We start from the raw sequence: 24768 nt of genomic DNA, 5'->3' as shown, positions 1-24768 counted from the left end.
AATCGTCCATTTGGGCAGACTTTCGACCATCGTGTCACTGTACACACTGACCAGACTTTTAAACGAGCGGAGGGATGTCGGCTGGTTGAGCCGATTATTGGATGAAAACAGTGTAGTGTGTACCTAGCTTTACTCAGACAGTCAATTCGTCCTAGACTATAGTTACTCGCAGATTGCAAAAGTCACATTTTATCATTTAAACTACAACATGTGACTTATACTAGGCAAGTAATAAATACATAGTGTCAAGTACATAATTGTGTTAATAATTCCATAAGTTTACTGTAAAAGAAATTATGATCTTTTTAACCAAGCAATATATAGTTTTCATAGATATAGTTCATGTAGAAGCCAAGTAGTTATAAATGATTAACTACAGAACTCATAGCTAAAGGAATTCTAATTAGATTAACGACTTCTGTATTAAGGATGAGCGGGTTTTGCTTCAAAAACTTATATATAACTCACTTTCAGTAAAGATAAGCAAGATAAGCTGTCTGTCCTGCTCTATGTAAAGCTGGGTAAACACTATAGGATTTTTGTCCAATAATCGGCTCAACCAGCCGACATACGACCGCCTCTCTCCTAGTTTCACCTGTCCAGGCGCTCTTACGCCGTGAAAATGGATTTCTGGCTACTAACTACAAGCCTCTGTTGACTTTTGTTGTCGTGTTTGCTTTATATACTGTTACTTAAATTTAGTTTAATTTACTCTATATTACTGTTTTGAAACAAAAAAATATTTTTTTTTCTATATACATAATGTTTGATGTCCCCTCTTCTCCCAATCCAATGCTATTTCCCCCCCCCCTTTTTTTATAACTCCTTCCCTTCCCCCCTCCCCTTCCCAATCCCCTAGCTATTGTTAATGAATTTAGAAATCTTTACCCCTCTCTTTCTACAATCTCCCTGATTCCCTCCCCGGGGCGGATCTTCTGTCATCCTCCTTGGAGTCGTACCTAGCTAGCTCCCCTCTCCCTTATCTCTACCTGTCCCAACTTTTTTCTCTAAATGTAGACATTCCCCCAGATGATGTAATTGTAGCAATTTAATCCCTCAAATCCTCTTCGGCCCCTGGCAAAATGGCTTTTCCACTCAATATTATAAGAAATTTGCAGGTGTCCTCACTCCACATCTAACAACATTTCATAACCAAATGCTTGATGGGGCATCCTTTGGCCCTGCCACCACTCTAGCTAATATTTCTGCCATCCCGAAGCCGGGTAAAAAGAACTTACATTGTTCAGGCATTGTTCCAATTTTCCTTCTCAACGTTGACCTTAAACTCTACGCTAAGATCTTTGCCACTAGACTCAACGCCCTCCTTCTATCCCTGTTTCACCCCTAAAAAAGTCGGATTTATACCGGGGAGACAAGCCCCTGAAAATACATGGAAAATACAAGCCCCTGAAAAATCGATCTAATCCACTCCATTTATGACGGCAAACTACCTTCTTTAATAATGGCGCTGGACGCCGAAAAGGCCTTTGACCGCATCTCTTAAACCACTCATGTGGGATGTGCTTGGATCGATGGACTTCTTTAGCAGATTTCTGATGTGGGTTCTGGCTCTCTACCGGTCCTGTCTCAGCCAATGGCCTTACCTTTACTCCATTTACAATTGCCAGTGGCATTCGTCAGGGGTGCCCTCTCTCCCACTAATCTTTGCCCTCATAATTGAACATCTAGCTGCCAGAATACGGGCCAATCACACCATATCGGGCATTAGTATCGGATCCACAGAAAACAATATTGCCCTATATGCAGACGATGTCCTATCAGCATATCCTATCCGGTTTCCTCTCTCCCTCCTCTACTCTCCTAACTAGATACTTATGAACACTTTTCAGGCTACAAGATAAACCCGACCAAAACTGAGACCCTCAATTTCTACATCACCCATACTAATAAATATAGTTTATCTAGCTCATTCCCATTGACATGGCAACTACAGAAAATTAAATAGCTAGGCATCTTTCTGACCAAAAGTCTTTACCAATTTTTTTAAGCCAATTTCCCGCACACTTTGTCGTGTATAAAATCAGACTTAACCATTTGATCCCAACAGTTAATTTCCTGGATAGGCCGTATCAATGTGGTAAAAATGAACATCCTTCGACGGCTGCTATATCTCTTCCAAACCCTCCCCATCCGAATACCTCCTTATGTCTTCAAATTTTTGCAACATGAAACAACCAAATTCTTTTGGGTGGGCTCCGGGTGCTTCAGAAGTCCTCTTGGGGTGGGGGACTTGGTATCCGAAACTAAACGTTATTACATTTTGGTTCATCTCGCTCAGTGTGTTTTGTGAAACGGCCCCACATTCTCTAGTGTTTGGGTACTTATTTAGGCTGAGGGCCTGGAACTACTCTCCCCTGCTTCCTTCCTCTGGCTTCCAAAAGCGCGTTGCCCTAAAAAAGTCCTGCCCCATCCCACGGTTTCCCACTCCCTGGCTATTTGGGATTCAACTTCCAGACAATTTGGTTTCTCCCCTCAACCCACCCCGGTAATCCTTCTTTTTAATTCCCCAGAGTTCCCTCCAGGCTTACAACACACAGCATTTTCTCCCTGGTACTCCCGAGGTATTCGTTACCTAAATTACATCATCCGGACCTCTTTATTCCCTCAATTCTCTGACATTCAAACCGCAATTGGACTGCCCACACAGTACTTTTACCAATATTTGCAAAACTGCAATCTCCCCTCTGCAGTCAAATCCTGCCTTACCTCTCACTGCCCTACAACCATTGAAGCATTGTGCCTGCGTCGAGCATCAACACCTGGTCTGATCTCCATTATCTACTGCAAGTTGTCCTCCCCTTCCTCCGCTCCACGTGATCCTCATGAAGTAGCCTGGGATCATGACTTGGGCAACCCCCTTGATGACGAAGATGGTACTGAAATTCGAGATAATGCCGTCTCTAGTACAATCTGTGTTCGAATAAAAGAAAATGGGTACAAACTCTTGTATCCCTGGTACTACATCCCTACTCACCTCCACAAAATGATAGATGTTGGTGTTGATACTCTGATGTAGGCTCGTTTCTTCATATATGGTGGAATTGTCCGAAATTAACCCTCTTCTGCTGGGAAGTCAAAACACTAATAAATTCTATTAAAAAGTGCTTATGAAATAGGATTGACTCATTGTAAAAATGAACAATGTAAAAAGTGAGCTTAAAAAGCCTATAAAGTAAACGGTAAAGTAAACATTCAGGGCCTTATATAGAGTTGAACACAAACTAGATTTACAACATAAAGGCAAATTGCACAATTGCATTCTATAGATTACTATATATTCAGCACCACACATATCTTTTCATAAGATGCATGTAATGCACAAACTCTACGTGTTAATTGTATCATATGCCACGGCCCAGAAGGCCAAAAAATAAATGAATATTAAAAAAAACATACGTACCCCCACCATAAAAAGCAAGTAAAAAAGACACTGTGGTAAAAAAAAAGACCCCAGTGAGAAGGTAAAACATTAGGCTGACATGACGAAGGCAAAGTTAACAATAAAGGAGGACATAAGGTGAGAGAACCCTTCTCATGAGAGATTACAATCTTAAGATGGGGAACAGAAAAACAGGAGACACATAGCGGTGAGTTAGTGAAGGGAACTAGAAAGCAGAAGGGAGGGATAAACAATGGGTTGTATGAGTAGGGGTGAATGAAAGAGGGAGAGGAATACTTTGAATTAGTGAAGATGGCACATGAAGAGGCGGGCAGCGGAGAGGTTAGAAACAGGAATTGTAGGCCTTATTGAATAGGTGGGTTTCAAGGTATTGTTTAAGATTGGCAGGCTAGGGGATAGAGTGAGGTTGTTCTTTCCAGAAAAAAGGGCCAGCACAGGAGAAATCTTGAATGCAGAAGTGAGATATGGTTACCAGAGGGGAGGTGAGGCAGTGGTTGTTGGTTGATCATAGAGGGCAAGAGGGAGTATGAATGGAAATGTAGAGACCAATGCAATTAGAGGATGCTTTTCAGGTGAGAGTGAGGAGTTTGAAGATGATTCTGTAGTGGAAAGAGAGCCAGTGCAAGGTTTAACAGAGAGTGGAGGCATAAGAAGACCGGCGAGAGGGTAAGATTAGTCGTGCCACAGCGTTGAGTATAGACTGAAGAGGAGCAAGAGGGGTACAGGGAGGCCAGGAAAGTGGAGGCTGCAGTAATCAAGGCAGGAAATGTTCAGAGAATGGATAAGAGTTTTGGCGGCAGCATTGGAGAAGCAGGTGCTGATACAAGCTATTTTGTGGAGATGGAAGCAGCAGGATTAGGTGAGGGATTGGATATGGGGGGGGGGGTAAAGGAGAGGGAGGAGTCAAGGATGACACCCAGGCACCAAACTTGGGGAATTTAGGTATTGTCATCAGTGATTTAAAGGTGGGTAGGATACTCATGAGGTAGGGAAGACAATAAGTTCAGTTTTGTCTATGTTGAGATTAAGGACATTTTGGGACATTTAGGAGGAGTTGAAATAGAGGCAGCAGGACACCCAAGTGAGGAGGGAAGAGGAGTGATCAGGAGATGAGAGATAGATTTGGGTGTCGTTGGCAAAGAGGTGGTACTGGAAGCCAAAGGAACTGAAAAATTCACCCAGTGAGAAGTTGTACAAAGAAATGAGCAGAGGGCCAATGACAGATCCCTGAGGGATTACTGCCGAAAGTGGGTAAGGGGGAGAAAAGGAGACCGAGGTACAAAGTAGGGATGTGCACCGGCGACTTTTGAGGTCTCGTGTTTTGTGTTTTGGATCCGGATTTTCGTTATTTTTGGGGTTCGGATTTGTCTCGCAAAACACTTGACGAAAGGTCTCGGTTCGGATTTAAGGTTTTGGATTTGGATTTTTTTTTGAAAAAAACATAAAAAGTTTAAAAATCAAGTTTTTGGGCTTATTTTCACTCCTAGGCTATTATTAACCTCAATAACATTCAATAACAAGCATTTCCACTAATTTACAGTGTATTCTGAACACCTCACAATATAGTTATTAGTCCAAAACGTTGCAACAAGGTATCTTTCTGGACTGCGTAAAGGAGTGGGTCACCACAATATATATTAAAAACCCTGAACTTTTATGATTCGCACCAATAAATGTACCTGGACTGAGTAGAGGAGTGGGTCACCACAATATATATTAAAAACCCTGAACTTTTATGAATCGCACCAATAAATGTACCTGGACTGCGTAGAGGAGTGGGTCACCACAATATATATTAAAAACCCTGAACTTTTATGATTCGCACCAATAAATGTACCTGGACTGCGTAGAGGAGTGGGTCACCACAATATATATTAAAAACCCTGAACTTTTATGATTCGCACCAATAAATGTACCTGGACTGCGTAGAGGAGTGGGTCACCACAATATATATTAAAAACCCTGAACTTTTATGATTCGCACCAATAAATGTACCTGGACTGCGTAGAGGAGTGGGTCACCACAATATATATTAAAAACCCTGAACTTTTATGATTCGCACCAATAAATGTACCTGGACTGCGTAGAGGAGTGGGTCACCACAATATATATTAAAAACCCTGAACTTTTATGATTCGCACCAATAAATGTACCTGGACTGCGTAGAGGAGTGGGTCACCACAATATATTAAAAACCCTGAACTTTTATGAATCGCACCAATAAATGTACCTGGACTGCCTAGAGGAGTGGGTCACCACAATATATATAATAAGAAAACCATCAACTTGTTTGATTCGCACCAATAAATGTACCTGGACTGCGTAGAGGAGTGGGTCACCACAATATATTAAAAACCCTGAACTTTTATGAATCGCACCAATAAATGTACCTGGACTGCGTAGAGGAGTGGGTCACCACAATATATATAATAAGAAAACCATCAACTTTTATGAATCGCACCAATAAATGTACCTGGACTGCGTAGAGGAGTGGGTCACCACAATATATTAAAAACCCTGAACTTTTATGAATCGCACCAATAAATGTACCTGGACTGCCTAGAGGAGTGGGCACTGGGCACCACAATAAAATATATAAAAAACCTTCAACAGGTCTGCATTACACTACACATACGGCTGCTCCTCCATCCTCTCCATCATATACATGTTGGAGTTTTAGCGTGTGACAACCTCTTGTTTTTGATAATGTCAGTGCATTTTGAATATTTTTCAATTTGCCCCACACCACTGAATGTACTTTATCTATGATACGCATCTATCTATCTTGACTGCGTAGTGTGGTGGCCCCGGTACACAATTTGGTACCGAGGCCACAATATAATTAAAAAACCCTCCACGTGTCAGAATTCCACCAAACAAGTATCTGGACTGCGTAGTGGGGTGGCCCCGGTACCCAATTTGATACCGGGGGCCACAATACCTCCTCCAAACATGGTACAGACAATTCGTCATTGAGATCCCATCAAGTATGTTAAAGACAGACAGGGTCCAAGTGTTATTGGTTGACTTTGTAAACCAAAAAACTGTCCCTGTTGCACATAGTCGTGCAATGAAGACTGACTTTTTCATTTAAAGGCACCATCTTTCAAGTGTAGTGTTTGTAAGTCTAAGTCATATTATACTTTTGGTAAAATTGGTTTATTTTGTTCCTCTTTATGGTAACTACTAATAGAATTAAAGTATTAAATAGAAGCGACAGTTCCTCTTTATGGTAATTAGTAATAGAATTAAAGTATTAAATAGAATTAAAGTATGAAATAGAATTAAAGTATTAAATAGAATTAAAGTATGAAATAGAATTAAAGTATGAAATAGAATTAAAGTATTAAATAGAATTAAAGTATGAAATAGAATTAAAGTATTAAATAGAATTAAAGTATGAAATAGAGTGGTATAGAGTTGTAGTGTGGTATAGATAGAGTGGTCCCCACAATATAATTAAAAAACCCTCCACGTGTCAGAATTCCACCAAACAAGTATCTGGACTGCGTTGTGTGGTGGCCCCGGTACACAATTTGGTACCGAGGCCACAATATAATTAATAAATTGGGCATCAACTGTCACCGTTGTTTAATATCTGATACACCTAAATATGGACTGCACAGTGGAGTGGCCCCGGTAGTAAATTTGGTGCCGGGGCCACAATACCTCCTCCAACTTCCAAGTGTAGTGTTTATAAAGACAGACAGCGTCAAAGTGTTATTAGTTGACTTTCTTAACCCTAAAATTGTCCCTGTTGCAAATATTCGTGCAATGGACAGTTACTTTTTTATTGAAAGACTCAAGCTTTCAAGTGTAGTGTTTATAAAATATAAACAACAATACAGTAGTTTTAGAGCACGTCAATACCTCTTGTTTTAAATTATGACACGGCATTTTACTTTTGGTTTAATTTCTTGAATTTTTTAAAATTTGGTTTTACTTTTTGAACATGGCAAACGACTGTTGATTGGTCATATAATGCCAAAAAAAAAGTTCCAAGATGGAATTGTCCTTGGGCCCTCACACCCACCCTTATGTTGTTGAAATAGGACATGCACACTTTAACAAACCAATCATTTCAGCGACAGGGCCTACCAAACAACTTTGGCTGAAATGATTGGTTTGTTTGGGCCCCCACACCAATAAAACAATTCATCTCTCCCTGTACAAACTAAACAGGCTCTTCTGAGGAAAGATGTCGTCCTTATCCTCAACCTCTGATTCCTCTCCCCCTACAGTGTGTACTTCCTCCTCCTCACACATTATCAATTCGTCCCCGCTGGACTCCACAACGACAGTCCCTCTGTACTGTCTGGAGGGCAGTGCTGTACTTCATTGAGGAATTGATTATTCATTTTTATAAACATCATTTTTTCAACGTTGTGAGGAAGCAACCTCCTTCGCCGCTCACTGACCAGGTTCCCCGCTGCACTAAAAACTCTTTCCGAGTACACACTGGAGGGGGGACAACTCAGTTAAAAAATAGAGCCAGTTTGTACAGGGGCTTCCAAACTGCCTTTTGGAGTTCTACCACGTCACTACCTCTAGTTAATTTAGATTGCAAGGCTTGTAAATATAAATACTTTGAAGATAAAAAAAAAGCAGGCTGCACAGACTGTGGAGCTAGAAAGTGAAATTAAATGGACCACGTTACTTTGGTGGCTATCTATGCCCCCCCCCCCCCCCCCGCCCTACACTTGTAGTTGAATATAAATAAAGCAGCCTGCATAGACTGTAGAACTAGTAATTCAAATATACAAAGAAATGGACAAAGGCAGTTTGGTATCTGTCTGCATCAGATCCCCTCTCCACTAGGAGTAAAACAGAAAACTTTTCGGCCGTTATATAATCTAGAATATAAGTAGAAATTGAGAAATGCAATTTGGTATCTGTCTGCATCATAATCATCAACATCCTCCTCAGCGCCAGCTACATCAATATCCTCCTCCCAGTGTACAACATTCACACCTTCATTAGCCAAATCTGTAACTGGACTGTGGGTGATCCTTCCAGCATATGCAGAGGGCGTGCTGCAAATGCTGGATGGAGTCACCTCTTCCCGTACAGTGATGGGAAGGTCAGGGTTCACAACCAACAACACCCTTGGACTCGCCTTGGAGATTTGTGATGTCATCTGTTTAGAAGGCAGAGTTCTTTGCTGTTTTGTTGTTGTTGCTGACAGCATAACTCTCTTAAATTTTTTGTAGGGGGGGGGAGGAGGGCTTAGATCCTTGGGTGAAGCTGGACCACTAGTCATGAACACGGGACAGGGCCTAAGCCGTTCCTTGCCACTACTTGTCGTAATTGGCATATTGCCAACTTTACGTTTCTCCTCAGATGATTTTAAGTTTCTTTTTTTGCTGTTTTTTGAGAACTTGGGCTTTTTGGATTTTACATGCCCTGTACTAGGAGATTGGGCATCGTGCTTGCCAGACGACGTTGATGGCATTTCATCGTCTATGTCATGACTAGTGGCAGCAGCTTCAGCATTAGGAGGAAGTGGGTCTTGATCTTTCCCTACTTTATCCTCCAAATTTTTGGTCTCCATTATATGTAGCACAAGATACTGCAGAATGTGTGAACTTGGTAATATTGCAGTACCAATGGACTTATACTGCTGGATTGGTTTTGCAAATTTGGTTATAATTATATATTTTTTTTTTAATTTTTAATTTTTAATTTTTTTTTACTTTTTTTTTATTTTTTAAAAACTTGGGAATAATGGGGAAATAACTATGCCCTTAGAAGCACAGAGCACAGGACACAGCACCACTGGACTGATACTGCAGAATGTGTGAACTTTGTAATATTGCAGTACCACTGGACTTTTACTGCTGAATGTGTGAACTTGGTAATATTGCAGTACCAATGGGCTTATACTGCAGGATTGGTTGTGCAAATTTTGTGGTAATTAAAAAAAATTAAATTAGTTTTTGGTATTTTTTTAAATAACTTTTTTTTATTTTTTTAAACACAGGGGAATATTGGGGAAATAACTATGCCCTTAGAAGCACGGAGCACAGGACACAGCACCACTGGACTGAACAGGACACAGCACAGGACCCAGCAGCACCACTGACCTCAGAAGGACAGAGCACAGCACACAGCACCACTGGACTGATACTGCAGAACACAGCACAGCACAGCACAGCACAGCTCAGCACAGCACAGCACAGCACTGCACAGCACAGAACTAAACAGCACAGCACGAGATCTACCAGGACAGAGGACCACCTAACACACCCTCCCTCTACCCTGATCAATGCCCGAGTGAAGATGGCGGCGACTAGCGGGGAATTTATAGGATCCGAGTATCGCGAGATCCGACAACGGGATTATGAGTCAGAGCCTCAGTTTCACATTTGAATTTGGCGCCAATACCCGGATCTGTCTCGGATCCGACTCGGATCCGCAACGTTCGGGTGGGCTCGGATTTCATAAATCCGAGTGCGCTCATCCCTAGTACAAAGAGAGGAATAGTTTCTAGCGAGGAAGAAGGTGAACCAAGAGAGGACAGTGTCAGAAAGGCCAAAGATGTGAAGGCTGTGCAGAAGGAGAGGGTGGTCTACTGTGCCAAAGGCCGCAGAGTGGTCAAGGAGGATAAGCTGGGAGAAGTGACCTTTGGAATTGGCTGATAGAAGATCATTCATGACTTTGGACTTTGGTCAGGGCAGTTTCTGCAGAGTGGTGGGGGCAAACACCAGACTGCAGAACATCCAGGAAGGAGTTGAAAGAGAGCTAGCTAGTGAGGCGGTTGTAGGCAGGTTATTCGAGTAATTTATTGGCAAAAGGCAGGAGATAGATGGGGCAATAGTTATACAGTGAGGTGGGGTTAAGATTAGTTTTTTTCAGATTGGGTAAGACAAGAGCATGTTTGAAGGATGACGGAAAACATGTATTTATGTTTAAAAGTAAAAACAGAATTAAGTCAGCTCTGGGACCTGGAGTGCACCAGAGAAAAATGTAAATAATACACACACACTTTGTAAAAATAATTTAATAAAAATAAATATTTCCTTGCAAAGCCCTCACTTACCCTCTTAATTATCTTATCTAAATCTAAGCTGGTTCCACTGGCATCTTGAAGTACACATCCACATAAAATTAAAAACCATAATAGATGACCTTACACTAGCGCCAGTTAGATCTCCCGTCACAAATGATATCTTAACGGTTAGACCATATATCTATAACATGGGAATGTACCACACCTTAAACTCTGAGCAGTAAAAATTATTTTTTATTTATTTATTTGTTTACTTTTCCCCCAAAATGTATGGTCCATGCAGTGATAACACGAGGTTCTTTGGTCTCTCAAATATTATATATATATATATAAAAGCAAATATTATAAGAAAGTGACAGAGATTTTACTGCTACCTAGTGTTCACTGTGACCATAACATTTCCCACTCCAGGCAGACATGAATGTCCACAGTTTGAGAAATATGAATAGGTCTAATCTCCAGGATGCTGAGCATCCGAACAAATATAATCTACATCCTTTCGGTGCTAGTCTCCGGTACCAAACACCCATGTGGTAACGTCCACACGGTAACGTCCAGTTCTGTGGTCTATGCTTTTTTCACGCTTTTAGCAGCTTGATAGGGATGAGTTTATGTGTTACCCCGCTCCTTACGCACAGCTTCACCAAGTCTGCAGTAACTTTCCACCCCATCAACCAAACTACCTCTCCCTCCTGCCAGTCACAATAGCTTCCACACTAACCATCCCTGCTGTCAGGCACCTCAGCTGACCTGCTCTTTATCTTGCTGTGACAAACTCCCTCTGAAAACTCTCTTTCCATGCTGCCAGTCTCCCACTCTGCTGCCAGACAGCTCATCTGTCAGTCACCCCTTCCGTACTGCCAGAAACCCCATCTGCCACACTCCACACCCAGCTTCCAAACACTCCTTCTGCCTCACTCCTTCTGCATGCTGACAGTTACACCATCAGCCACTCCCCCCCTCAATTCTGCCAGTCTCACCATCTACCACACTTCCCATACCTGCTGTCAGTCATCCCAACTGCCACACCCCCTTAACTGCTTGTCACCCCATCACCAATATTTTCCTTCCTGGTGTAAGACACCCCATTTGCCACAATCCCCTCCTGGCATCCATTCACACCCTTTTGCCTCACTCCATCTGCATGCTGCAAGTTACCCCATCTGCCACCCTCCCCATACCTGCTGCCAGGCATCCCAAAGGCTACAAACCGCTACCTGCTTGCAGACACCCCATCTGCCACATTTTACTTCCTGGTATGAGACACACTCCCCTTCCCTGCTTACAGATACCCAATCTGTCATACTCTGCACTCTTTGCTGCCAGCCACACCAACAGCCACACTGCCCCTACCTGATTACAGACAACCCATCTGCCACACTCACCTTCCATTCTGCCACTCACCCTATCTACCACACTCCCCCTCCTGGCTTCCAAACACCACTTCTGCCACACTGCAATTCCCTGACTCCCGACACCCAAACTGACGTACTCTTCCTCCTGCTTCCAATCACCCCTTCAACGAAAATCCCCTTCCATGCTGCAGGTCACCCTATCTGCCACACTCCCCCTCAGTGCTTCTACTTACAACAGCTGCCACCCCCCCTTCCCTGCTGCAAGACACTCCATCTACCACACTCACCTTCCATGCTACCACTCACCCCATCTACCACACTACCCTACCTTCTGCTAGTCATCCCAACTGCACCACTCCTCCTCCATGCTGTCTATCACACCATCTTCCACACTGCCTCTCCTTAAAGACATCATTCCTGTTACACCCCCCCCCACCCAGCTGACAAACACCCCAACTGTCACATTTCTCTTACCCGTAAAGTCACAAAGTGATAACAAAGCCAGGACAGCCAAGAATAGTTTACAATATAGAGATTTCCAGAAAAATCTGGGAGCACAATGTGTCATTAGTGTGATGTTTCTTAAATAGAGAAATACACAAAAAATTTGAAAATAACACATTACAATATTGACAAACCCGTAAAAACCGGAGAATAGAATGTTTACACGGGTCAATAAACATAGTGCAGTTTCCACAATATAACATTCCCTAAGTAACATTGAGGGGTGCGGTATCCCGATGCTTGGGAGACTGACAACCACTATTTCTACAAAAAAAACCGAATAGTAAAATGACGAGATGATAAAATATACACTTACCTTCACAGCGACGGCATTGATTTCTGAGGAGTCTGTTATGCGATGGCTGGTAATTCCGAAGATGCTGTATGCCAGCGCTGGATTATGACGCCAGGTAAGTAACGGATGCTTGGCGCAGCCTATCCCTAACCCCAACCCTAACTGTATGATTAACATACCTCTATGGATGTCTTCGTTGACGTTAAAATCCAGCGCCGGCCGGCAGCATCTTCGGAATTACCAGCCATCGCATAACAGACTCTTTAGATATCAACTCCGTCCCTGTGAAGGTAACTGTATATTTTATCATCTCGTCATTTTACCTTTCGTTCTTTTTGTAGAAATAGTGGTTGACGGTCTCCCAAGCTTCGGGATACCGATTTCCACCGCTTGACTCTGTAAAGTTTGTCTATTACAAACACATTTTTGGACTTTTAACTCAAATCTTCTGTTTATAGCTGTAAGAATACTGATTCCTTGTAGTACTGGTACATTGATATGGTCGCAGTAGAGGGAGTGATGATCACTATTTCTTCTGTTGATTACCACAAAAATATACATCACCATATCTGTTCTCTGATAATCAACAAGCACCGTAACAGTAACTAGAATAACACATCTGTCAGATAATCAGCTTGTATTGTATCTTATGCTCACACTGTGCACATACACTGATCATTGTGTCAGTGACTGTAATCTGATTCCTGCCGTCCCTTCTAATAGTCTGATATAAGAGCTGAGACTTCTTCCATCTAACTGACCACACATGGAAGAGACATTTTTAAACATTGTATTTTTTTTCTGAAAAACTAAAACTTACCTCAAACAAATTTTTTCAGAGACAAACATATATCTCTGGATGTAATTTATAAAATAGTTGACACTGAGAACTCCTCCGATAACGATGTCGCCATATTTAAAATTTTCATAATCCTCAAATGATCCTGTTAGTTGCAGATTACAGGCTGGTAACAGAGTCTGGGTCACAGGTATCACACACAGGGATAACACACATAACAGCATTGTACATATGCGAGATGAGACTGTACGTCTGGACATGAGAACATCACCTGGGGGTAAATGTAGCAAGCTGAGAGTTTTTCCGGCGGGTTTTGAAAAGTGTAGATGTTGCCTATAGCAACCAATCAGATTCTAGCTATCATTTTGTAGAATGTACTAAATAAATGATAGCTAGAATCTGATTGGTTTTTCAAAACCCACCGGAAAACTCTCTTTTACCTTTTAACATTCTAAAAATTGTCCTACAGAAGATCAATTCCTCTTGCCAGTAATGGAGGTGTAGCCAAATCCTTTGTTCATGGCCAACCAATTCATTTTCTTTTCTCAATTCTTTGAAACCTTTGTGTACAAAGTGGACCATGAACATTGAACTTATGCACAGATAAGCCTCTTTCGTTCAGGAATTTCTTTTCAATTCATTATTTAAATCCTGTTTTATGATTGCTCACTAGATTTTGCAATTGATTTTTAAACAATCAAATAAAATGAAAGCGTTGGTGGTATAGTGGTGAGCATAGCTGCCTTCCAAGCAGTTGACCTGGGTTTGATTCCTGGCCAATGCATTGTGTTTATAGTATTGAATCTTTAGTTCTTCAAGATGCTGCATAAAAGTGCTCAGAACACAAACTGCTTAGAGAACTTTTAATAGGTTTAAAGAATTTTTGAATTTTTTTCATATGACAACTTCTTCTTCTTCTTCTTCTTCTTCTTCCATATTAATGGAACTCGAAGAAGAAGAAGAAGAAGAAGAAGAAGAAGAAGAAGAAGAAGAAGAAGAAGAAGAAGAAGAAGAAGAAGAAGAAGAAGAAGAAGAAGAAGAAGAAGAAGGAAGAAGAAGAAGAAGAAGAAGAAGAAGAAGAAAGAAGAAAGAAGAAGAAGAAGAAGAAGAAGAAGAAGAAGAAGAAGAAGAAGAAGAAGAAGAAGAAGAAGAAGAAGAAGAAGAAGAAGAAGAAGAAGAAGAAGAAGAAGAAGAAGAAGAAGAAGAAGAAGAAGAAGAAGAAGAAGAAGAAGAAGAAGAAGAAGAAGAAGAAGAAGCAGAAGAAAAGAATTGTCAATGAAATTCAATTCTTTAAACTATTAAAACTTCTCTAAGCAGTTTGTGTTCTGAGCACTTTTTATGCAGCATCTTGAAGAACTAAAGATTCAATACTATAAACACAATGCGTTGGCTGGGAATTAAACCTGGGTCAACTGCTTGGAAGACAGCTATGCTCACCAATATACCACCAACGCTTTTTGTTTTTTTTGATTGTTAAAAATCAATTGCAAAAATCTAGTGAGCAATCATAAAACAGGATTTAAATAATGAATTGAAAATAAATTCCTGAACGAAAGAGGCTTATCTGTGCATAAGTTCAATGTTCATAGTCCACTTTTTACACAAAGGTTTCAAAGAATTGAGAAAAGAAAATGAATTGGTTGGCCATGAACAAAGGATTTGGCTACACCTCCATTACTGGCAAGAGGAATTGATCTTCTGTGGGACAATTTTTAGAATGTTAAAAGGTAAAAGAGAAAAGCAGTCCGGTATAAAAACCAAGTCAACTGCTTAGAAGAACGCTATGCCCACCAGTGTAACACGAAGTCTCGACTGCAAAGCACTCCCTTTAATGATTGAAAAGATACATTTAATACACAGTAGGGTTTAAAGATAGTTGAAACTGTGATTATTGGAGGGATATACAAGTCTTTCTCCACGCATTTCTGCAAGAGTAAATTGGTGTTAAAAGCTAGACAACCAATAAGAAAATGCATTTCAATAGTCTTATTGGCACCAGTCTATTTAGAACTGTTGATTTTTAATTGTTCATTATTCTAGCATACAGTGAATGAGAGTTCCATTAATATGGAAGAAGAAGAAGAAGAAGAAGAAGAAGAAGAAGAAGAAGAAGAAGAAGTTGTCATATGAAAAAAATTCAAAATTCTTTAAACTATTAAAAGTTTTCTAAGCAGTTTGTGTTCTGAGCACTTTTCATGCAGCATCTTGAAGAACTAAAGATTCAATACTATAAACACAATGCGTTGGCAGGGAATCAAACCCGGGTCAACTGCTTGGAAGGCAGCTATGCTCACCACTATAGCACCAACGCTTTTGTTTTTTTTGATTGTTTAAAAATCAATTGCAAAATCTAGTGAGCAATCATAAAACAGTATTTAAATAATGAATTGAAAAGAAATTCCTGAACGAAAGAGGCTTATCTATGCATAAGTTCAATGTTCATGGTCCACTTTTTACACAAAGGTTTCAAAGAATTGAGAAAAGAAAATGAATTGGTTGGCCATGAACAAAGTATTTGGCTGCACCTCCATTACTGGCAAGAGGAATTGATCTTCAGTGGGACAATTTTTAGAATGTTAAAAGGTAAAAGAGAAAGGCAGTCCGGTATAAAAACCAAGTCAACTGCTTAGAAGAACGCTATGCCCACCAGTGTAACACGAAGTCTGGACTGCAAAGCACTCCCTTTAATGATTGAAAAGATACATTTAATACACAGTAGGGTTTGAAAATGGTTGAAACTGTGAATATTGGAGGGATATACAAGTCTTTCTCCACGCATTTCTGCAAGAGTAAATTGGTGTTAAAAGCTAGACAACCAATAAGAAAATGCATTTCAATAGTCTTATTGGCACCAGTCTATTTAGAACTGTTGATTTTTAATTGTTCATTATTCTAGCATACAGTGAATGAGAGTTCCATTAATATGGAAGAAGAAGAAGAAGAAGAAGAAGGAGTTGTCATATGAAAAAAATTCAAAATTCTTTAAACTATTAAAAGTTCTCTAAGCTGTTTGTGTTCTGAGCACTTTTTATACAGCATCTTGAAGAACTAAAGATTCAATACTATAAACACAATGCGTTGGCAGGGAATCGAACCCAGGTCAGTTGCTTGGAAGGCAGCTATGCTCACCAACATACCACCAACGCTTTTGTTATTTTTTGATTGTTTAAAAATCAATTGCAAAATCTAGTGAGCAATCATAAAACAGGATTTAAATAATGAATTGAAAAGAAATTCCTGAACGAAAGAGGCTTATCTGTGCATAAGTTCAATGTTCATGGTCCACTTTTTACACAAAGGTTTCAAAGAATTGAGAAAAGAAAATGAATTAGTTGGCCATGAACAAAGGATTTGGCTACACCTCCATTACTGGCAAGAGGAATTGATCTTCAGTGGGACAATTTTTAGAATGTTAAAAAGTAAAAGAGAAAGGCAGTCCGGTATAAAAACCAAGTCAACTGCTTAGAAGAACGCTATGCCCACCAGTGTAACACGAAGTCTGGACTGCAAAGCACTCCCTTTAATGATTGAAAAGATACATTTAATACACAGTAGGGTTTGAAAATGGTTGAAACTGTGAATATTGGAGGGATATACAAGTCTTTCTCCACGCATTTCTGCAAGAGTAAATTGGTGTTAAAAGCTAGACAACCAATAAGAAAATGCATTTCAATAGTCTTATTGGCACCAGTCTATTTAGAACTGTTGATTTTTAATTGTTCATTATTCTAGCATACAGTGAATGAGAGTTCCATTAATATGGAAGAAGAAGAAGAAGAAGAAGAAGAAGAAGAAGAAGAAGGAGTTGTCATATGAAAAAAATTCAAAATTCTTTAAACTATTAAAAGTTCTCTAAGCTGTTTGTGTTCTGAGCACTTTTTATACAGCATCTTGAAGAACTAAAGATTCAATACTATAAACACAATGCGTTGGCAGGGAATCGAACCCGGGTCAGTTGCTTGGAAGGCAGCTATGCTCACCAACATACCACCAACGCTTTTGTTATTTTTTGATTGTTTAAAAGTCAATTGCAAAATCTAGTGAGCAATCATAAAACAGGATTTAAATAATGAATTGAAAAGAAATTCCTGAACGAAAGAGGCTTATCTGTGCATAAGTTCAATGTTCATGGTCCACTTTTTACACAAAGGTTTCAAAGAATTGAGAAAAGAAAATGAATTGGTTGGCCATGAACAAAGTATTTGGCTGCACCTCCATTACTGGCAAGAGGAATTGATCTTCAGTGGGACAATTTTTAGAATGTTAAAAGGTAAAAGAGAAAGGCAGTCCGGTATAAAAACCAAGTCAACTGCTTAGAAGAACGCTATGCCCACCAGTGTAACACGAAGTCTGGACTGCAAAGCACTCCCTTTAATGATTGAAAAGATACATTTAATACACAGTAGGGTTTGAAAATGGTTGAAACTGTGAATATTGGAGGGATATACAAGTCTTTCTCCACGCATTTCTGCAAGAGTAAATTGGTGTTAAAAGCTAGACAACCAATAAGAAAATGCATTTCAATAGTCTTATTGGCACCAGTCTATTTAGAACTGTTGATTTTTAATTGTTCATTATTCTAGCATACAGTGAATGAGAGTTCCATTAATATGGAAGAAGAAGAAGAAGAAGAAGAAGAAGAAGGAGTTGTCATATAAAAAAAATTCAAAATTCTTTAAACTATTAAAAGTTCTCTAAGCTGTTTGTGTTCTGAGCACTTTTTATACAGCATCTTGAAGAACTAAAGATTCAATACTATAAACACAATGCGTTGGCAGGGAATCGAACCCGGGTCAGTTGCTTGGAAGGCAGCTATGCTCACCAACATACCACCAACGCTTTTGTTATTTTTTGATTGTTTAAAAATCAATTGCAAAATCTAGTGAGCAATCATAAAACAGGATTTAAATAATGAATTGAAAAGAAATTCCTGAACGAAAGAGGCTTATCTGTGCATAAGTTCAATGTTCATGGTCCACTTTTTACACAAAGGTTTCAAAGAATTGAGAAAAGAAAATGAATTAGTTGGCCATGAACAAAGGATTTGGCTACACCTCCATTACTGGCAAGAGGAATTGATCTTCTGTGGGACAATTTTTAGAATGTTAAAAGGTAAAAGAGAAAGGCAGTCCGGTATAAAAACCAAGTCAACTGCTTAGAAGAATGCTATGCCCACCAGTGTAACACGAAGTCTGGACTGCAAAGCACTCCCTTTAATGATTGAAAAGATACATTTAATACACAGTAGGGTTTGAAAATGGTTGAAACTGTGAATATTGGAGGGATATACAAGTCTTTCTCCACGCATTTCTGCAAGAGTAAATTGGTGTTAAAAGCTAGACAACCAATAAGAAAATGCATTTCAATAGTCTTATTGGCACCAGTCTATTTAGAACTGTTGATTTTTAATTGTTCATTATTCTAGCATACAGTGAATGAGAGTTCCATTAATATGGAAGAAGAAGAAGAAGAAGAAGAAGAAGAAGAAGAAGAAGAAGAAGAAGAAGTCATATGAAAAAATTTCAAAATTCTTTAAACTATTAAAAGTTCTCTAAGCAGTTTATGTTCTGAGCACTTTTTATGCAGCATCTTGAAGAACTAAAGATTCAATACTATAAACACAATGCGTTGGATGGGAATTGAACCCAGGTCAACTGCTTGGAAGGCAGCTATGCTCACCAATATACCACCAACGCTTTTTTTTTTTTGATTGTTTAAAAATCAATTGCAAAATCTAGTGAGCAATCATAAAACAGGATTTAAATAATGAATTGAAAAGAAATTCCTGAACGAAAGAGGCTTATCTGTGCCAAAGTTCAATGTTCATGGTCCACTTTTTACACAAAGGTTTCAAAGAATTGAGAAAAGAAAATGAATTGGTTGGCCATGAACAAAGGATTTGGCTACACCTCCATTACTGGCAAAAGGAATTGATCTTCTGTGGGACAATTTTTAGAATGTTAAAAGGTAAAAGAGAAAAGCAGTCCGGTATAAAAACCAAGTCAACTGCTTAGAAGAACGTTATGCCCACCAGTGTAACACGAAGTCTGGACTGCAAAGCACTCCCTTTAATGATTGAAAAGATACATTTAATACACAGTAGGGTTTGAAAATGGTTGAAACTGTGAATATTGGAGGGATATACAAGTCTTTCTCCACGCATTTCTGCAAGAGTAAATTGGTTATAAAAGCTAGACAACCAATAAGAAAATGCATTTCAATAGTCTTATTGGCACCAGTCTATTTAGAACTGTTGATTTTTAATTGTTCATTATTCTAACATACAGTGAATGAGAGTTCCATTAATATGAAGAAGAAGAAGAAGAAGAAGAAGAAGAAGAAGAAGAAGAAGAAGAAGAAGTTGTCATATGAAAAAATTTCAAAATTCTTTAAACTATTAAAAGTTCTCTAAGCAGTTTATGTTCTGAGCACTTTTTATGCAGCATCTTGAAGAACTAAAGATTCAATACTATAAACACAATGCGTTGGATGGGAATTGAACCCAGGTCAACTGCTTGGAAGGCAGCTATGCTCACCAATATACCACCAACGCTTTTTTTTTTGATTGTTTAAAAATCAATTGCAAAATCTAGTGAGCAATCATAAAACAGGATTTAAATAATGAATTGAAAAGAAATTCCTGAACGAAAGAGGCTTATCTGTGCATAAGTTCAATGTTCATGGTCCACTTTTTACACAAAGGTTTCAAAGAATTGAGAAAAGAAAATGAATTGGTTGGCCATGAACAAAGGATTTGGCTACACCTCCATTACTGGCAAAAGGAATTGATCTTCAGTGGGACAATTTTTAGAATGTTAAAAGGTAAAAGAGAAAGGCAGTCCGGTATAAAAACCAAGTCAACTGCTTAGAAGAACGCTATGCCCACCAGTGTAACACGAAGTCTGGACTGCAAAGCAATCCCTTTAATGATTGAAAAGATACATTTAATACACAGTAGGGTTTGAAAATGGTTGAAACTGTGAATATTGGAGGGATATACAAGTCTTTCTCCACGCATTTCTGCAAGAGTAAATTGGTGTTAAAAGCTAGACAACCAATAAGAAAATGCATTTCAATAGTCTTATTGGCACCAGTCTATTTAGAACTGTTGATTTTTAATTGTTCATTATTCTAGCATACAGTGAATGAGAGTTCCATTAATATGGAAGAAGAAGAAGAAGAAGAAGAAGAAGAAGAAGAAGAAGAAGAAGAAGAAGAAGGAGTTGTCATATGAAAAAAATTCAAAATTCTTTAAACTATTAAAAGTTCTCTAAGCAGTTTGTGTTCTGAGCACTTTTTATGCAGCATCTTGAAGAACTAAAGATTCAATACTATAAACACAATGAGTTGGCTGGGAATCGAACTCGCGTCAGCTGCTTGGAAGGCAGCTATGCTCACCAACATACCACCAACGCTTTTGTCTTTTTTTGATTGTTTAAAAATCACTTGCAAAATCTAGTGAGCAATCATAAAACAGGATTTAAATAATGAATTGAAAAGAAATTCCTGAACGAAAGAGGCTTATCTGTGCATAAGTTCAATGTTCATGGTCCACTTTTTACACAAAGGTTTCAAAGAATTGAGAAAAGAAAATGAATTGGTTGGCCATGAACAAAGGATTTGGCTACACCTCCATTACTGGCAAGAGGAATTGATCTTCTGTGGGACAATTTTTAGAATGTTAAAAGGTAAAAGAGAAAGGCAGTCCGGTATAAAAACCAAGTCAACTGCTTAGAAGAACGCTATGCCCACCAGTGTAACACGAAGTCTGGACTGCAAAGCACTCCCTTTAATGATTGAAAAGATACATTTAATACACAGTAGGGTTTGAAAATGGTTGAAACTGTGAATATTGGAGGGATATACAAGTCTTTCTCCACGCATTTCTGCAAGAGTAAATTGGTGTTAAAAGCTAGACAACCAATAAGAAAATGCATTTCAATAGTCTTATTGGCACCAGTCTATTTAGAACTGTTGATTTTTAATTGTTCATTATTCTAGCATACAGTGAATGAGAGTTCCATTAATATGGAAGAAGAAGAAGAAGAAGAAGAAGGAGTTGTCATATGAAAAAAATTCAAAATTCTTTAAACTATTAAAAGTTCTCTAAGCTGTTTGTGTTCTGAGCACTTTTTATACAGCATCTTGAAGAACTAAAGATTCAATACTATAAACACAATGCGTTGGCAGGGAATCGAACCCAGGTCAGTTGCTTGGAAGGCAGCTATGCTCACCAACATACCACCAACGCTTTTGTTATTTTTTGATTGTTTAAAAATCAATTGCAAAATCTAGTGAGCAATCATAAAACAGGATTTAAATAATGAATTGAAAAGAAATTCCTGAACGAAAGAGGCTTATCTGTGCATAAGTTCAATGTTCATGGTCCACTTTTTACACAAAGGTTTCAAAGAATTGAGAAAAGAAAATGAATTAGTTGGCCATGAACAAAGGATTTGGCTACACCTCCATTACTGGCAAGAGGAATTGATCTTCAGTGGGACAATTTTTAGAATGTTAAAAAGTAAAAGAGAAAGGCAGTCCGGTATAAAAACCAAGTCAACTGCTTAGAAGAACGCTATGCCCACCAGTGTAACACGAAGTCTGGACTGCAAAGCACTCCCTTTAATGATTGAAAAGATACATTTAATACACAGTAGGGTTTGAAAATGGTTGAAACTGTGAATATTGGAGGGATATACAAGTCTTTCTCCACGCATTTCTGCAAGAGTAAATTGGTGTTAAAAGCTAGACAACCAATAAGAAAATGCATTTCAATAGTCTTATTGGCACCAGTCTATTTAGAACTGTTGATTTTTAATTGTTCATTATTCTAGCATACAGTGAATGAGAGTTCCATTAATATGGAAGAAGAAGAAGAAGAAGAAGAAGAAGAAGAAGAAGGAGTTGTCATATGAAAAAAATTCAAAATTCTTTAAACTATTAAAAGTTCTCTAAGCTGTTTGTGTTCTGAGCACTTTTTATACAGCATCTTGAAGAACTAAAGATTCAATACTATAAACACAATGCGTTGGCAGGGAATCGAACCCGGGTCAGTTGCTTGGAAGGCAGCTATGCTCACCAACATACCACCAACGCTTTTGTTATTTTTTGATTGTTTAAAAGTCAATTGCAAAATCTAGTGAGCAATCATAAAACAGGATTTAAATAATGAATTGAAAAGAAATTCCTGAACGAAAGAGGCTTATCTGTGCATAAGTTCAATGTTCATGGTCCACTTTTTACACAAAGGTTTCAAAGAATTGAGAAAAGAAAATGAATTAGTTGGCCATGAACAAAGGATTTGGCTACACCTCCATTACTGGCAAGAGGAATTGATCTTCAGTGGGACAATTTTTAGAATGTTAAAAGGTAAAAGAGAAAGGCAGTCCGGTATAAAAACCAAGTCAACTGCTTAGAAGAACGCTATGCCCACCAGTGTAACACGAAGTCTGGACTGCAAAGCACTCCCTTTAATGATTGAAAAGATACATTTAATACACAGTAGGGTTTGAAAATGGTTGAAACTGTGAATATTGGAGGGATATACAAGTCTTTCTCCACGCATTTCTGCAAGAGTAAATTGGTGTTAAAAGCTAGACAACCAATAAGAAAATGCATTTCAATAGTCTTATTGGCACCAGTCTATTTAGAACTGTTGATTTTTAATTGTTCATTATTCTAGCATACAGTGAATGAGAGTTCCATTAATATGGAAGAAGAAGAAGAAGAAGAAGAAGAAGAAGAAGAAGAAGAAGAAGAAGAAGAAGAAGAAGAAGTCATATGAAAAAATTTCAAAATTCTTTAAACTATTAAAAGTTCTCTAAGCAGTTTATGTTCTGAGCACTTTTTATGCAGCATCTTGAAGAACTAAAGATTCAATACTATAAACACAATGCGTTGGATGGGAATTGAACCCAGGTCAACTGCTTGGAAGGCAGCTATGCTCACCAATATACCACCAACGCTTTTTTTTTTTTGATTGTTTAAAAATCAATTGCAAAATCTAGTGAGCAATCATAAAACAGGATTTAAATAATGAATTGAAAAGAAATTCCTGAACGAAAGAGGCTTATCTGTGCCAAAGTTCAATGTTCATGGTCCACTTTTTACACAAAGGTTTCAAAGAATTGAGAAAAGAAAATGAATTGGTTGGCCATGAACAAAGGATTTGGCTACACCTCCATTACTGGCAAAAGGAATTGATCTTCTGTGGGACAATTTTTAGAATGTTAAAAGGTAAAAGAGAAAAGCAGTCCGGTATAAAAACCAAGTCAACTGCTTAGAAGAACGTTATGCCCACCAGTGTAACACGAAGTCTGGACTGCAAAGCACTCCCTTTAATGATTGAAAAGATACATTTAATACACAGTAGGGTTTGAAAATGGTTGAAACTGTGAATATTGGAGGGATATACAAGTCTTTCTCCATGCATTTCTGCAAGAGTAAATTGGTTATAAAAGCTAGACAACCAATAAGAAAATGCATTTCAATAGTCTTATTGGCACCAGTCTATTTAGAACTGTTGATTTTTAATTGTTCATTATTCTAACATACAGTGAATGAGAGTTCCATTAATATGAAGAAGAAGAAGAAGAAGAAGAAGAAGAAGAAGAAGAAGAAGTTGTCATATGAAAAAATTTCAAAATTCTTTAAACTATTAAAAGTTCTCTAAGCAGTTTATGTTCTGAGCACTTTTTATGCAGCATCTTGAAGAACTAAAGATTCAATACTATAAACACAATGCGTTGGATGGGAATTGAACCCAGGTCAACTGCTTGGAAGGCAGCTATGCTCACCAATATACCACCAACGCTTTTTTTTTTGATTGTTTAAAAATCAATTGCAAAATCTAGTGAGCAATCATAAAACAGGATTTAAATAATGAATTGAAAAGAAATTCCTGAACGAAAGAGGCTTATCTGTGCATAAGTTCAATGTTCATGGTCCACTTTTTACACAAAGGTTTCAAAGAATTGAGAAAAGAAAATGAATTGGTTGGCCATGAACAAAGGATTTGGCTACACCTCCATTACTGGCAAAAGGAATTGATCTTCAGTGGGACAATTTTTAGAATGTTAAAAGGTAAAAGAGAAAGGCAGTCCGGTATAAAAACCAAGTCAACTGCTTAGAAGAACGCTATGCCCACCAGTGTAACACGAAGTCTGGACTGCAAAGCAATCCCTTTAATGATTGAAAAGATACATTTAATACACAGTAGGGTTTGAAAATGGTTGAAACTGTGAATATTGGAGGGATATACAAGTCTTTCTCCACGCATTTCTGCAAGAGTAAATTGGTGTTAAAAGCTAGACAACCAATAAGAAAATGCATTTCAATAGTCTTATTGGCACCAGTCTATTTAGAACTGTTGATTTTTAATTG

The 24768-nt window shown here is 38.6% G+C and overlaps 5 non-coding genes across 5 annotated transcripts; 1 reads left to right on the top strand and 4 right to left on the bottom strand.

Annotated features, from left to right (window-relative positions):
• Positions 1 to 14095: 14095 nt before the first annotated feature.
• On the top strand, positions 14096 to 14167 carry TRNAG-UCC (transfer RNA glycine (anticodon UCC)). The gene has a single exon. It is a non-coding gene; the product is annotated as a tRNA-Gly (tRNA).
• Positions 14168 to 19007: 4840 nt separating this feature from the next.
• On the bottom strand, positions 19008 to 19079 carry TRNAG-UCC (transfer RNA glycine (anticodon UCC)). The gene has a single exon. It is a non-coding gene; the product is annotated as a tRNA-Gly (tRNA).
• Positions 19080 to 19864: 785 nt separating this feature from the next.
• TRNAG-UCC (transfer RNA glycine (anticodon UCC)) lies at positions 19865 to 19936 on the bottom strand. The gene has a single exon. It is a non-coding gene; the product is annotated as a tRNA-Gly (tRNA).
• A 3343-nt stretch (positions 19937 to 23279) lies between these two features.
• Positions 23280 to 23351, bottom strand: TRNAG-UCC (transfer RNA glycine (anticodon UCC)). The gene has a single exon. It is a non-coding gene; the product is annotated as a tRNA-Gly (tRNA).
• A 776-nt stretch (positions 23352 to 24127) lies between these two features.
• TRNAG-UCC (transfer RNA glycine (anticodon UCC)) lies at positions 24128 to 24199 on the bottom strand. Its single transcript has one exon. It is a non-coding gene; the product is annotated as a tRNA-Gly (tRNA).
• Between the last annotated feature and the right edge of the window lie 569 nt (positions 24200 to 24768).

This window comes from Mixophyes fleayi, chromosome 3 (assembly GCF_038048845.1).
Source record: "Mixophyes fleayi isolate aMixFle1 chromosome 3, aMixFle1.hap1, whole genome shotgun sequence".
Taxonomy (NCBI): Eukaryota; Metazoa; Chordata; class Amphibia; order Anura; family Limnodynastidae; genus Mixophyes; species Mixophyes fleayi.
This window is presented reverse-complemented; position numbering and strand designations above follow the sequence as displayed.